This window comes from Haemaphysalis longicornis, unplaced genomic scaffold, assembly GCF_048455015.1.
Source record: "Haemaphysalis longicornis isolate Haplotype H1 unplaced genomic scaffold, Haemaphysalis longicornis Haplotype H1 scaffold_12, whole genome shotgun sequence".
Taxonomy (NCBI): domain Eukaryota; kingdom Metazoa; phylum Arthropoda; class Arachnida; order Ixodida; family Ixodidae; genus Haemaphysalis; species Haemaphysalis longicornis.
In genome coordinates, this window is record NW_027526225.1 from 65,102,419 (window position 1) to 65,117,158 (window position 14,740).

Below are 14,740 nucleotides of genomic sequence, written 5' to 3' on the forward strand. Positions count from 1 at the left end.
TAAACCGCTTGGTTTTCAAAGCTTGTGTGGGACGCCGTGACGACGGTCCGCCGCAGGGCGAGCTACGGCGACAAGGCGAGCCCCTAAAGTGATCTGCACTTGAAAGAAAGAGAGCCTAGCGCAGTGCCTAAAGCCAACAACCGACAGCGAGACAGACCTCGCAATACTTCTGCTGCTGTTTGTCTGGTATGTAGAGCAGGCGAAAGCATTGTCTCGGCCGCCGCGCCTGCCGCCAGTGCGCGGCCCCATGCCAGGAAGCTAATTTGGGAGGCGTGGGGTGGCGGCTCCGAGCCAGCCGTGCGCACGAGTTCAGCTATGCGGAGCTCGCGCTCTCGGGAGGCGCACGGAGACGGAGCCAACGAAGAACGGCTACAGTCGGCCGTAGCCTCTCTGTTTCGCAAACAGATTTAGTTACCGAGATAAAGCTGCGGGTAAACGATGAGATAAGGAAAGTACGGATGAAATATGGTCGGGACTGACGCACGGTAGAGGCTGGTAGGTGTACCCTAAAGGGGTCATGCAGACAAAACACAAGTTTGGTGCATTCGAAAGATTGCCCCGTTAGAATCATACTGACACCACTTTCTTTAACGCACACTTCTCTCAGACAAGCTACATACTTACGAAAAAAGGGAATGGTCATGCGACTCACTACCTCATTTCCCGCAACAGAACCTATGATGTCATACAGGCCCAGCTGTGCGATTGGCTGGGGCCGGCAAAAGCAAATGCAAAGTACCAGGGCTTTTAAGCTTATATATATACACACACACACACACACATATATATATATATATATATATATATATATATATATATATATATATATATATATATATATATATATATATATTGCCCAACGCCGGAATTTACCAGTTAGGAAACAAGGATATGTAAATAATTTACTATAATTCAGTGTTTAGTAAGGCCTCAAAGAACTAACGACGACTACCTTTTCCTTCTGTCCTTCTCACGGTTAAAATTCTAGACGTTTGAAAACGACTGTGTTTAGGGTTCTGGCGGAGGGATGTGGGCGCAACGAAGCATAAGATTTAGGCCGAAGGATAGGACCTCACGCTCGGCACATGTGTAGATGCAAAGCATGAAACGTTCACAATAGACTCCGGTTAAGACGAACTCGGTTAACACAAACTCCATGTTTAAGACGAACAACACTTTTGCTGTCTTGTAGCGTCCACAATGAAAAAAACCGCCCGCTTAAGACGAATTTTCGATAATACGAACAAATTTTCGCGGTCCCTCCTTGTTCGTCTTAACTGGAGTCTACTTTATCTCCCTGGGCGAATAGGATGGTTTTCCAAGATCCCGCGATTAAAGACGTGGCTGTACTTCGTATCTGCTAAAAGTTAGAATCCTAACTCCGGCTGGGTACGCGCGTGAACGGTGCTGCGATCCTCAGATGCCTGCGCATTTTACAAGCACGCGTCAGGCCCCTGTCATGCCGCCTGATCTGACTGGTCTAGACAGCCGCGCGGCGTAAGCTTTTTTTAAGTTAACATTTCGCCTTTTACGATTATCTGGCGAAGTCATACCTGTAGTCTATGAGGTGCAACGTCAATAGAACTTTGGCTTAGCGCGCTGAACCTGCGCCCGGTGTATGACGCACGACATTTATAGTGCGACCGGTATAATTTAAACGACCTGTCAATCTTTCCGGTGCGCCACACGTCGGTGTCTTTTATTTCCTCAATAACTAAGAAATACGGCTGCCAAAGCTGTTCCACCGTGGTGGGCCACGTGTGAACACGCAGGCGCCTTTACCCGTCAGATGGAGGAAGATTATATATTGATTGATTGACTGTGGGGGTTTAACGCGCCGACGCAACGCAGGCGATGAGGCGCGCCGTAGTGGAGGGCTCCGGATTAATTTTGACCACCTGGGGATCTTTAACGTGCGCCGAAATCTCGAACACACGGGCGTTTTTGCTTTTCGCCTCCATCAGAAAAGCGGCCGCCGCGGCCGGGACTCGAACCCGCGACCTCGTGCTCAGCAGCGCAACGCCTTAGCCACTGAGCCACCGCGGCGGGTTTGGAAGATTATATATATATATATATATATATATATATATATATATATATATATATATACTCGAGTCACGGCCCGGGGTTAAAAAAGAAGGTTCCCTTGTCCCCGGGTAGTCCGAGTGGCGCTGGCTACCACCCCCAAGCGCAAAAAACAAGAATACCTTAACATAAATACCCCAGAAAGTAGAGGGTAAAATAGCCCCGCCGGTAGCGTAGTGGTCATCGCACCAGACCGGCATTCTGGAGGTCGTGGGTTCGGATCCCACCCGGCGGGCATTTTTTCTCCACTTTCTTTCTGTCTTTCCAAAGTCTTTATCTGTTTCTATGACCGACCACATTCTCCCCTTTGCTTGCCGAGGTTTCCTTGAGCGCCAACCCTTAAATCTGTCTTAATTCAGAGAGAGAGAGAGAGAGAGAGAGAGAGAGAGAGAGAGAGACGGGGAATCGCTCACCATAGTCGGAAGGTCGGCTGTCGCCCAACCTCGTGGACACGAATGTAGAACTAAAAAATCCTGACAACTTAGCACCCCCGATAAACCTACCATCTACGTGATTTGGCCAGCTTCCCCATGTGGCTCGATGAGGTGGAAATGTCACTGGAGCAGCACTGGAGCCAAACGTGGCGATTTCTGAGAGAAGATGCGATGATGTCGTAATCCGCGCGCTTTATTCAACACCACGTGCGTGTTACGAAAGCGCCGCAGCAGGGAGCTCACAGCTGTCATCTCGTGTACCCCGATCCAACGTCTCCTCCCTTCTCACTCGTCTATGGATCACCGCCAGGAGCAGATACTTTCTCGCGAAGCACGATAACGTCGTTCATCTGCACACGGCACGGAAACAATAGCAGCCGCAGCAGATTGCGGCATGCCTTGCAAGTGCGCGGTAGCACCGATTGAGATCGCTAGACCATGAGCAACCTCCCATCCCCATTCGCCACTGCAGTCGTTCACCGAAACCTTTTGCTATGTCTTCAACGCCGACGCAACAGACTGAACCGCCTCCAGCCTTTCTTTCCAAGAACTCAGATTGCGGCGCGAGTCGACAGCCGTGCTTGCAAGGGGTAAAAAGCGACAGCCTATTTAGTTGGATAATGAGCGTGACGCGCATCGGGAAACAAAAGCCGCTCAACGCGTCCCCAAACGCAGAGCGGTCAAATAGGCCACTCACGTCGTTTCTGGATACTCCGTTTCGGGTAGGGAGGCGTAGGACGTAACAATGAACGAACTAAATTTCTCGCTGCTCGAGTTACCGATGGGTAACGGGAGCTTTTGTAGCAGCAAAGCTCAGCGCGAGGCGAAAATGGCCGCGAACTTGCGCAAGCTTGTCGCCAGCCCACGCCCACGTTCGCGGCCCGCGGTTGTGTAGTGGGCGTGATCCTCTTACACCAAACTGGCGTGCTGTACTGGGCCGCTATTGAGACCAAATATAGAATCGTGTCAGGTAAAGCCGTGCTGGGAGCCTCGTTAGCTTTACCCTTCATATTGATTAATGACCTTGCTCGTAAAAAAAAAGCCTCCGTCATTGTTCGACCCCCTTTGTCCGCCTTCCTATATAAGAGCACGTAACTGTTCACCTCTGGATCCTCCCCAGAAAAGCGCTTCCCTCGAGTTACGAGCGACAAGCTAACTTTCATCTCTTCGGTTAATTAAAATTAGTCCGCCTCAGACAAAAATTCGGCGGGAAATGCGTGTTTGTGCCAAGTAATACAAAATAAATATGGAAATTGTGTGCGTGCCTTCGAGCCGTGCGGGCCCGGTATATCTGAACACTGAAAACTTCACTCAAATGTTGTGACATGCCTGTAATCCCCTCTCTCCGTACGCTGCAAAAACGGGCCTCAATGGAAGGTGTTCCGCACTACAAAAACCGATTATACGGAATCTCGTAATTTTACGGAGCCCCTTCCTGTCTACGGAACCCGCTCCGCTGGGTTCCGTTTCTGGGGTAGCGTTTCAACCACCTGCTTTTGTTACTGCATATCGAAGTGATGCACAAGAGGAGAGAGAGGGAGAACAACGTCTTTATTGGCTGGCTAAATTAGTCGCAGGTACCAGCCTCCTGTAGGGGAGGCAGCATTTATGACTGCTGGCGTTGGAGGGCCTCCATCGCGAACTGGACGGCTCCCCGTACAGGAGAATCATGTTTGCTTTCCTCGTTCGGATCGGAGATTGACATGCCTTCGCGATAAGTTTACCTGCAATGCTTTACCTGTTTTCAGGATTTCTTTTCTTTCTTTCTTTCTTTTTTTGCGGAGCGCAGAGATATTTTCTAATCGCAAAACATGACGTATTCGTGTACCTCCTCGCCCCTCAAAAAAAAAAAAAAAAAAAAGGAAGACAAAACACGCAACGAAATAAATTTGCGCTAAAAAAATTCTGCACTGCGTACATCCTTTGCCAAAAGTTTCTAGCCCATGTTAACAGTTCAGAAGTGCCAAAGAATTCGACACAAGCTTAAGTCTCGAGTGAGAGAGTTTTATGCCGGCAGAAAACTCGTGAAAAGCGCCTCTCTTTTCTGCCGTCATAAAATAATGCCGTCACACTACAGCGATGCAATTTCGCGTTGAATTTTTGGTGGCACAGAAGCATTTGGCGTTGAATTAAACCTCACTCACACTGTAGAAGTCACGCGGGTTTGAAGCAGTGGCGTTAAGGCTGCAGTCAAATAGGTTGTCTGTCTAGCTTACATTGCACAAACGGGGAGGCGCGCGGGTGAAGGTGCCCAACTTTTTAAGCGAAGCTTATATGGCTAGGGTTCCATGCTTTTTCATGTGCGCGAACAAAAAGTCGCGATGTTTTACGTGTGTTTTGAGGGCGAGGCGTACTATGGCTCGAGGCGCTGGAAAAGGAACGTCCTGGTGAGTTTGCTATTAGAACGTGGTCACCCCCAAAGCAGCAAGCTATTAAAAAGGTGATTTGGAGTTCAAGCGTATATACCTCATCACCTGCATATGCCTCTTTGAGTAGGGTAGTTAATAATAGGCACTATTTGCAACATCAAATTATGACTTGCAACTCCCGTTTCTACGCCACATTCTATGCATTTTGCCGACGCCAATATGCATGTAAGGTGGATTAGCTATCATAATTAGGCGCAATTTTCAAGACCAGTAGAGTCCAAATAAAAGTGTGTGCGTGTATGTATGTGTCTTGCTTGGGGATGAAAGCTGTCAACGCTCAGGGCAAATACAGGTTCCTCGTATCTGTCACCTAAACTCTGTGTCAACTGTATGTTGTGGGCTAAAAAGTTTCGCTGGTCCTCCACCTCCACGCAGTAGAGTGGCTTTTTATTTCTCTACTCATTTATTTAAATTAAATTTCTATTATGAAAACAGATTTTAATAAAGATGTTCATATTAAACTTATGACCAGAGTCTTGAACAAAATTTTTCGAAAGCAAAAGACGCCAACATAATCACATAATTACCACACGACGTATTGTTTTTCTCCAGTGTTCATTTAAACAAAGGCATCCAGCTCGGTACAGAATGACTGAGGAAAATAGTGAAAGTGACACCATCGAACCTGTTCCAGGTAACAATCGCACGTTGGCGAAAGTAACGGGTTCCCATAGTAACCGCCATTCTCCCATAATGGTACAGTAGCTGACGTCTAGCGCCTGACATTTAACAATGGAACAGAACAAGTGTTTTATTTTATATTTTTTTTAGGCGTAGAGCCGAGCCAGACGAAATGGTTCAGATCAAGCATCACTGAACAATTGCCCGTCTGCAGTCCTATTGGATGTCAATGTATCCCAGCCGGCATCAAAAGCGGTCAACCGATTTTTTTTTTTTTTGTTTTATAGAACAGAGGTTCGGAAACGAATGAAACATTATACTTCAGTTAAAGACAAAACAGCTGCGGTCATCTTGAACAAACAGGGGGCTGTCTGAACGCTCCGACGAGTTGTGTTTAGGCGAGCACGACGGAAGCTGGATAGGCGTTGTTTATTTCACAAAAAAGAAAGAACAGAGACAGAAAACAACGCAAAAACAAACGATACCGTGAACGAAAAAAGAGAAGGCAGACGAACCGGCGGTCAATGTTTTCACTGGGGCGTTTCGTTCACACCCACCAGTGTAATTCGATTTTCACGTCAATACCGACTTTGGAAACTTCAGAAAAGCGGTGAAATTGCGCCTCGATGCCGTTCAAAGGCAACCGAAGGTTACAGTTGCGGTGTTCACGCGCTAAAACGCTTGGGAAAAAGTTTGTTGGCGTCAACCTAGCTTTTGGGGGAGGAACGAACAAAGCATGGTCGTCTTGACCCTGCGCATTAAAGGGACCCTGTAACACTTTCTTCAACTTTTTTTTTTAAATCTTGAATGCTTGCAGAACGTAGTCACCCAACACACCCAGCACTTAGATTCGGGGGTCGCAAAGCACCTCAGCCAAAAATTACTGCTCTATGCCCATCAGAGGACTTTTAAACTCGCTCAAAGCATTTTTCTCTCTGTCCTGGTCTTGGCGTTCTTTGACGGCTCGAATTACGTCCCTAAGGCCATGTATCGGCTGTTGGCCGGAACGTTTTCCTTCAGTTGCAGCAATGAACGCTTTTCGATAGCGACCTTAAAAATGAAGCCACAAAAATAAAGCAAAAACGGAAGGCGTATCTGGGGCGACGAGCAAATCATGCAGTGCCGCTCCGTGCTGGCGATAACTATAGCTTTCGCAGTGCATCCAGACGCAAAGGAAAGAGTGAAAGCGTTTATCCAAAGTGTTGCAGGGTCCCTTTAAAGCTATAATGGCTCAAACGCAGAGCTACCCACCTCACCACAGACGTAGAACTGACCGCTATGATTGCTGCATCCATGGGGCTGTTTGGTGTTTCGCGCTTTTCTTGTTTTGCGCTTTGCGTGTTCGTTGAAGCTAACGCACTTCGACACTTTCTGGCGCAAGGCGTGCGTGTGCGCTGTTGTCCCAGCGCAGATCCTAGTTTTTACTTTAATCGCATGCTGGGCCTGGTCATTCGCCAAATTCGCCCATTTAAGCACGCTTAATGGTCGTTCTGGGGCGTTGTCGTGAAGCCCACCTGCCCCGATTTCTTATAGAGTGTAGTGCCGTGGACCAGCAGCGGTGCCGGTATTGCATGCTTGACTTGCATTCGAATGTCGTGTGCGAGATTCCCATCCAGCCACAAATTTTTCAACTTCGAGGCGCCGGCAATTTTAAGAGCCGTTTCGTCGCCACAGACGCTGAATGACGCAACTTGTGCTCTATTGGCCATGTATTGCTTTAGCAATAGAAACATACCACATGGATGCAATATTGGCAACAGCGGCATTTTCCAGAAAGACAAGACAACGGCGCTTGTTATGACATTTCTATTTTAACAGGGCCCATGCGATTAACGGCTCAAAAGAAGTGCACGTACCCTGCAGTTCCACACTGCATGCCCAAGCCAGAACCGGAGCTGTGGAACTGCACGTGCGCCGTGCTAAACCTTTCTTTTCCCCCTTAGCCCCAACAAGTTTTATCCGCGGTTATATAAAGTTCACCAGTTCCGCCTAAAATCCCGTATGCTGCACCGTTACTCGTTTTTTTTAAAGCAACCACAAAACACGTGGCGCAACAGCGCCAATGACGCTGATTTCCCGGCTTGGCGGGCTTTAACGCGTTCGTAGTGGCAGAATGGTTTTTACGGCGCGCTGATCAACGATGCTTCCAGAAGAGGGATTGGTTTATTGGTTGATTTAACACGTTTATTTATTCAATTCGTCTATTTAACGCGCCCTGACTTCGGCAGCTGTCGTCGCTTCGCGCACGACCCCGGGACGTGGGCGTCGACCATGAAACTATGGGTTGTAAGCTCGTTAGAGAAAAGGGGCACGTGGCGGGGCGTGAGACCGCAGGCCATCTCAGCTTTACGACGTTCGTGACGAAACGGCCGTTCACTGGGTTTGTACCAAGCAAAATACGAACGAATTGCACGCTCTAGACAGCCTCTTGTTTTTCGCCGCTCGCCTTTCAAGAGGCGCACGGAAATAGTATAGGGGGCGCTGTCTCGACACTGGAAGCGGCAGGAGATGGAAAAACAAGAGCACGGAGTCAGCCTACATAAGTCATGATTCGAGGGGCACCCTCCGGTCGAGACCCGGTGCACGCGGCACCTAAGGCTTCACTTCAACGACACCCAGGGGCTTTCGGAGGGTGCCCGGGGGAAGAACCACGTGGGACGGCCAAAAATAAGCTCGGGCAGCAGGCGGCAGGCGATTCATCCATCGTCGCCGGGGGCTGAGACCGCGCTGCGAAAAACAGCCGTCGCGTGAAATACCGCGCGAAGAACGTCTCGAAGAAAAGGAAAATTCCGATAGGATTGAGACACAAGCGGAAGGTTGGGACGTCTCGCGCGTGACTGGCTACCTGCCTACGCTCCTGTCTTCGCTCCTGTCTTGCCTGCCCTGACGGCTTCTTGGGCAGCACGTGTTTGCTCTGTGACTCAGAACCCTGCGAAGTGTACGGGTACGACGGACTACCGCAGAACCCGGGCCTCCGTCACGGGTCAAAATTAGAGCGCGAAGAGCGCTTTTTCGGCGAACTTGAGCCACGTGAAGGGTTTCGTGGAAAGGTGGGCTTGATATTAAACCTCCATGACACACCTGAAGGTTGAGCGCTCTGTGAGTAAGTGAATCAACCAGGAAAGCCGGTGTGCCGTTCGCTTAGCCGCGCAGGCGAAAACAACTGGAAATGTTTCCTGGGGTCCAAATGTGGATGGCATGTGGGTTTAAGATGTATCACAGTAAAGGAAAGAAAGTTTAAAATCAATCGTAGGCTTCAAAACAACGAGATAATTCAGGTGTAGCGGATTGTTAATTTTATTTAACCGTACGGATGGTGAGGTATACGAGTAAGTAAAAAAAAAGACATGAAAGCCAAGCGACGGCCGCTCATAGTGCGATGTGAACTCCGCTGAAATTGTCCTGACGCGTGTACTTCCACAGACTATCCCTCCCCTCCTTCATGACGTTGGCTTTCCCTCAATACACGCGTGCTTTCAGAAAGTATGCTTTGCAGGAAGTTTTCGGATCGGATGGCGGACGACAGGAAACAGCTGTCACGCGAAGAATGTGGCCGACCGGTGGTGGTAGCTATAGGGGCGACAAGTTAGGGCTCACAGTCAGCGTGTAACGTAGATAAAAACGCTGAGAGAAGGCTCTTTATTGAAAAAGCAGAGTTTGGCCGGCGCTTGCAACCGCGTACATGCTTCTCTGTTAGGGGTCCGGGAGGTAGGGGAAAATTGTTCTAGAAAGAGGCAGGCAGATAAAAAAAAAAAAAAAGACTGGCGAGGCTTGACGTGCTTGACGGAATATTTTGCAGATTGTAGCAGAATTTACAGTTTTAAAATGTGACCTACGTCCTCACACATTACACAGCCCTTGAAATTGGAGTATTCGCGTGTCTTTTTTAACAGTACCTGGCGAAAGTGCACGGCCCCCCTCCATCGATTTATTGGCCATTCTCTACTTCTAGTCCCGTCACCCGGTGTTCACTCCGTTACCTCTGTGGTGCACCGGTTGTCAGTTCTCCTCGTCTCATGTTCAGCCCCGCCCCGCTTCCTCCTCTTCAATTGAGCGAGGATGTCTTACAGTCGAGTTTGTTCCCTCCCCTAAGCACAGATCCCGTGCATCACAAGGCGCAGGGAAGCAAGAACCACGGCCATCCACACATGCTACGGGAAGAAACAAACCACATCATACACGGCCGCGGCTTCCTATCCCAGCATAAGAAGAACGAAGAAGCGGCCATCGCTCTTGCCGTAACGCAAACTACAGCCAAGGTCATCATTGCAGATTCGCAGCAAGCATGCCGTAACTTCTCGATCAGGCGAATTCACCGAACAACACACCAAAAACATCATGATCATTTGGGAGGAGGAGGAGGAGAAGGAGGAATGCCTTTAATGATGAGGAGAAGTCAGCCTGGCAGCCAGCTTGGCTTGCTACTCCACATGAACATGAGAGGTGCGAAAGTGAAAGGAAGTGAAGACACAAAAACTCATACAGACACTACAAACGCAAATAAGCACGCAGAAACTGACAGACGCAGGATCGCGCACACAGCACACGCGCGGTGATATAGTTAAGGCAAACGTTCACAGGATTTCGTTCAGGCCGGATTCACGGAGAAATGACACCAAGGCCCGTGTACTCCGTGTTGCCGCGGCAGTTGACTGCCATGGGCCAATGGCGTCGCAACGTTTCAGTGGTGAATCAGCACGCATTGCCAAAGTCGTCTTCAAGGTTAGCCGCGGGGTGTCGTAACGGGGACACACACAGTACATGTTCTATGTCCCCACGAACACTGCATACGTGAACCCGCCCACTTTGCCATCCCGGGTAACAAAACCGCCCACCTGTTGGCCGGACAGTTATATCCCGCCGGACCCCGGGAAGCGAGGAGGATAGGCAGATCGCGTTGATCGCATATCACGAGATCACACAGCACTATAATTTAGAAAGTGTCACCTGCCCAGCACCGCATAAGCACCTAACGAAAGAGGAGGAACGGCAGGTCCGTGCGCTCCAGACGAATACCTTTCCCCATGCCACTAAATGTCATTTTTGTGCACCCCACCGTATGTTCCCCGTTATGCCGCTTCTGCGAAGTCCCGGACGCTCATTCATTAGGTAGGGTGCTGCACCCACGCCCCACTACATTCTGCGCGAAATCCCTCGTTTTCTTCTAACGAACTTTGGGAGAGAGCTCCGACTTCAATGATCAGCGCCTGCTGGTGTTGAGGGCTGCTGAGGCTGACAAAGTTCAAGGGGTCTTGACTGAGGACTCCTCGCCATTGCTTTTCGTAATAAACATGTTTACTCTCTCTGTCTGTCTCCCTAATAAAATCATTTCTTTCCGGTGGTGTGAATCGCACTCCCAATTGCTTAAGATAGATCCATCCCCCTCTCCTAGCTTAATTTTCGTAGGCTGCTGGGGGACGGGACGCTTTCGGTATGCCTATTAAGCACTAGTTTTGACTTGCACAGACACCCACACCTATATATATATATATATATATATATATATATATATATATATATTCAAAATGCAAACCATGTCCTCTCGATAAAGACCGGGGGGACGTCCTTCATTCATTCGCGACGATGTGCCTGCCTGGCTCCGCTCCGTCGACGTCTGTTTATGCACTGCGGCGTTCCGTCGACTTGCTATGCCTGGCCGAGCTCGATTATTACGTGTGACAAGACGGCCCAGCAGCTGCGTCAAACGACAGGTACGGCCGAACAAAACTCGCAGCCACGGGCAGCAGCTTCGTGCGCACTTGGGACGACTCCCGTTTCGTTCGGTGCTTGAACTCAGACGGCCTGAAAGGACTGGAGCGCAGCAAGGAAACGGAGCATAGCCGAGGACAAAACGTGCGCCGATGGACACGCCTAGATTTTGAAGCAACGGCCGGAGGAAAGGATGCGCGATCAGTCTGAAACCAACATCCAGACGCCTGTACACACTGCCGCTTCTACACATTAAAGCGAAGCTTTCAGCCTCTCTTTGATGTCGTCTGTAGTCCACCCCAAGACGCACTGCAGGAAAGCCAACGTTCTCTGGCGATGATGGTAAGATGACACCTAGTAAGATGACCTAGTAGGGTGACCTAGTAAGATGACCTAGTAGGGTGACCTAGTACGATGACACCGACATGTCATCACCCCGCTACAAAGTGGAAACCATAGCAATCATCATCATCATCATCATAGTCGTCATCATCATCATCGATGATGATGATCGTGGGTGAAGTGAAGAAAAATTAGACCGCTTCGCGCGGTCGGACTCAAACCTAGGTCCCTCGCGGTAAGAAGCCGACGTCTATCCGATTGCGCCATTTCGGCGCGGTCGAAGCAGTTTGGATTTGGAGAGGGGCGCATGGACTTGCAAAATTAGGCAGAAAATTGCCCCCTCCATCCAATGACGGCGATGGTTGAACGCTAGGGAAGCGATGGAATCCCGTTACCATACCCATAGGGTAGAAATCGCGCTACCACCACCATACTAATCATCATAAATAAATAAACAGGGTCCGCTCGCGTCTGGGTTTATTTGTTTGGTTGGTGTTGGACTTGAATTCGGTAAGCTTCGCGTTTCCGTTTCAATAGAGAGGTAGTTGAGTTTCCTTTTGCAGCGAAGCTGTTTTCGAAGGTTCGCCGAAATCATTCATGAATCAACCGATAACCTTTCTATTCTATTCGCTATTCTCCTTACTGGGGAGAGGGTGACGTGACACGTCGTTGTTAGGGAGAGAAATTGTGATGAAAGACACATGCGAGAAATGGGAATGACCGTCACTGCCTCTTACCGCTGGCCATTGTCCTGTTGCGACTCTGCGACCAAATTATGGTCAGCCTCGCTGGATTATCTTTCGATCACGGATCAATGTGCGCCGCCTTTTTTTACAGTGAAGTTGGTTACCTCTAGAGCCCTAGATGCGTCTCCAGTACGTTATCATGGGCGGCTTACACTTAAGAATGACGAATGAGTATGAGAGGGGAGACTTAATCTATCTTATCTATCCAATCTTAATCTGGTTTAAGTAGCCCAAGAAAGATTATCGTCTTTAAAAAACACTGCGACACCCGTTTACGCCTCGCGCTGGGACGCTTCGTAGCGCGTACTAAAAAAAAATACCGGGACACTCGTTTGCGCCTCGCGCTGGAGCGCTTCGTGCTTCAAAGACACGAGAATTCAACAGCAAAGCTGTATACCTCTACACCCCAACGGTTTCATTTCCGTTGGCGATGTTGCGACAGCGAAGAGACCGACACCCGCGTTACCAGATCGAACACCTCCTCCGGGTTCTCTTCTTTCTTTATTGCGTGCTCACGCGCATACCCCGCTGCCCGCCCTCTTCGTCCTCTTCTCTAGTTGCGGCTGCGAGGCGCATGGCGCTTCCCGCCACTGCTTCCCGCGGGAAACTCAACATCCTCCCGGGCCCGCGGAGTGGTCGCCCGCCTCCAAGAGGTATAACCGCTGAGCAGCCCTCGGTACTTGTTGGCCGTTTGGGAAGGTGACTTTAAAGTATCTGTCGATGGCGTCCCTTCCAGTAAACGCCTCAACCACTCTGCCGAGCTTCCATTGCAGCGCCGGCACGTTGTCGTCCTTGAGGATCACCAAGTCGCCAACACGTGGTCGGAATGATAACGGCGGCGGGTAGTGATGAGCGGAGCGTAGAAGAAGCAAATATTCTTTCTTCCAACGCTTCCATGGTCGGCGCCGAAGCTCATCTCTGTACTTCACCCTTCGTCGCAAGTCATGCGCGGCGGAGCTCGGCAAACAGTCGGCAGTTCGTGGTGGTAGTCCCACAGTGCGCTTGCCGGTTAGGAGTGCATCCATCACGGGCAGACTACTGACCACCGGTTCCTCCTGCTTTATCTTGGGGGGCGGCGCAACCGGAGCCGGCTTCACGTCTGCACCCCGAGTCTTGGTGACGAGGCTTGGCGCGCAGTTCCGTCTCGTGAACGGATCGTCCGCCTTCTCCTTGTTAAGCTTCGCGTCTTCCAGGATCGCACGCTCAATCTCCACGATGTTCTTCAGACGCTTCCGTTTGTTGATGTAGCTCATGGCGCTGACTGTACTTGTGAGCTGCTTGTCCAGCTCCCTCGCACGTTCCTCGAGCTGCTCCAGTTCTACCGCCAACCTCTGCGCCTCTTCCTGATCTCCTTTCAGCATCGCCATTTCCTTCTGCTTCATGAGCTGCGTCTTCCGCACCGCATAGTTGCGCGGGTTTCGCTGGAAACGTTGCTTCTCACTCACAATGGTCTCGACGTCTGACTCCTTGTACTGGTAGTTGAGTGCGCCCTGAACGTCCTTCAGCTTCCTCGCCACCTCTTTCGTTGTCTGAAACGTGACCCCTGCGAGGTTCATCCCTTCTGTCCACTTGTAAAAGTCTGAGTCGGTGAAGTCTTGGTTGGACACAACTCGAGCTCGGAAGACCCTCTCCTGCTTGCCATGCTTCAGCCTCAGGCCCTTGTTGGTTCGGGACCGTCCCAGGGTGTACACTTTGGCCTTGCTGACTTCTTGGATCTTGCTGACTTCTTCCTTCGTGGCGACAATTTGTGGCTTGGCCTCCTCCTCATCTTCCAATGATGAGGACGGAGATGAGGAAGAATGGCGCCGTCCTGACGCGTCGCCACCAGCCTTGTTGTGCTCTTCGTCATCTCGGTCGGAAGTGTCATAATCTTCGTCATCCGAATAAATGTCTCTGGCTTTGAGCTTCCTAGCCGTCTGGGCCTGGGAATCCTCCCCTTCCAGCGACTTGCGCTTCTCCTTTTCCTCTTCCTCCTTCTGCAGCTGCCCTGGCTGATGTTCAAACCGCTGAAGCTGCCTTTTCAGCCTGCATTCGGCTACACTTCGGTTCGTGGATGACGTGAGCCCAGGTGTCTTAATCATGAGCGGTACTACGTAGCGACCTTCGCTCTTGTGTACTGCGCTACTAAACTGTAGGAGCGCCGGGTGTTTGTTGAGGTCGTGCTCCTCACCTGCATCGCTTATACCGATGGCGTCCAACCGCCACATCTCCGGCGGGTCTCCAGGTCGGAACTCCATGCGCCAATCGTTAGTACAAGCCAGGAATAATGCAGTTGCACTGGTGGTACGTGGTGTCAGACGATGGCAGACGTCAGTGTAGGTTCCTTGAACGACCCAACCGAATATTGTTTCCACGGCGCACAGGGTGTCGGTGA

At 50.2% G+C, this 14,740-nt stretch overlaps 1 protein-coding gene and 1 non-coding gene across 6 annotated transcripts in view; one reads left to right on the forward strand and one right to left on the reverse strand.

Annotated features, from left to right (window-relative positions):
• Dnc (phosphodiesterase dunce) overlaps positions 1-14,740 on the reverse strand; it is a gene marked incomplete in the record, with an annotated part of 568,677 nt that overhangs the window by 130,407 nt on the left and 423,530 nt on the right.
• On the forward strand, positions 2,248-2,320 carry Trnaa-ggc (transfer RNA alanine (anticodon GGC)). Its single transcript has one exon. It is a non-coding gene; the product is annotated as a tRNA-Ala (tRNA).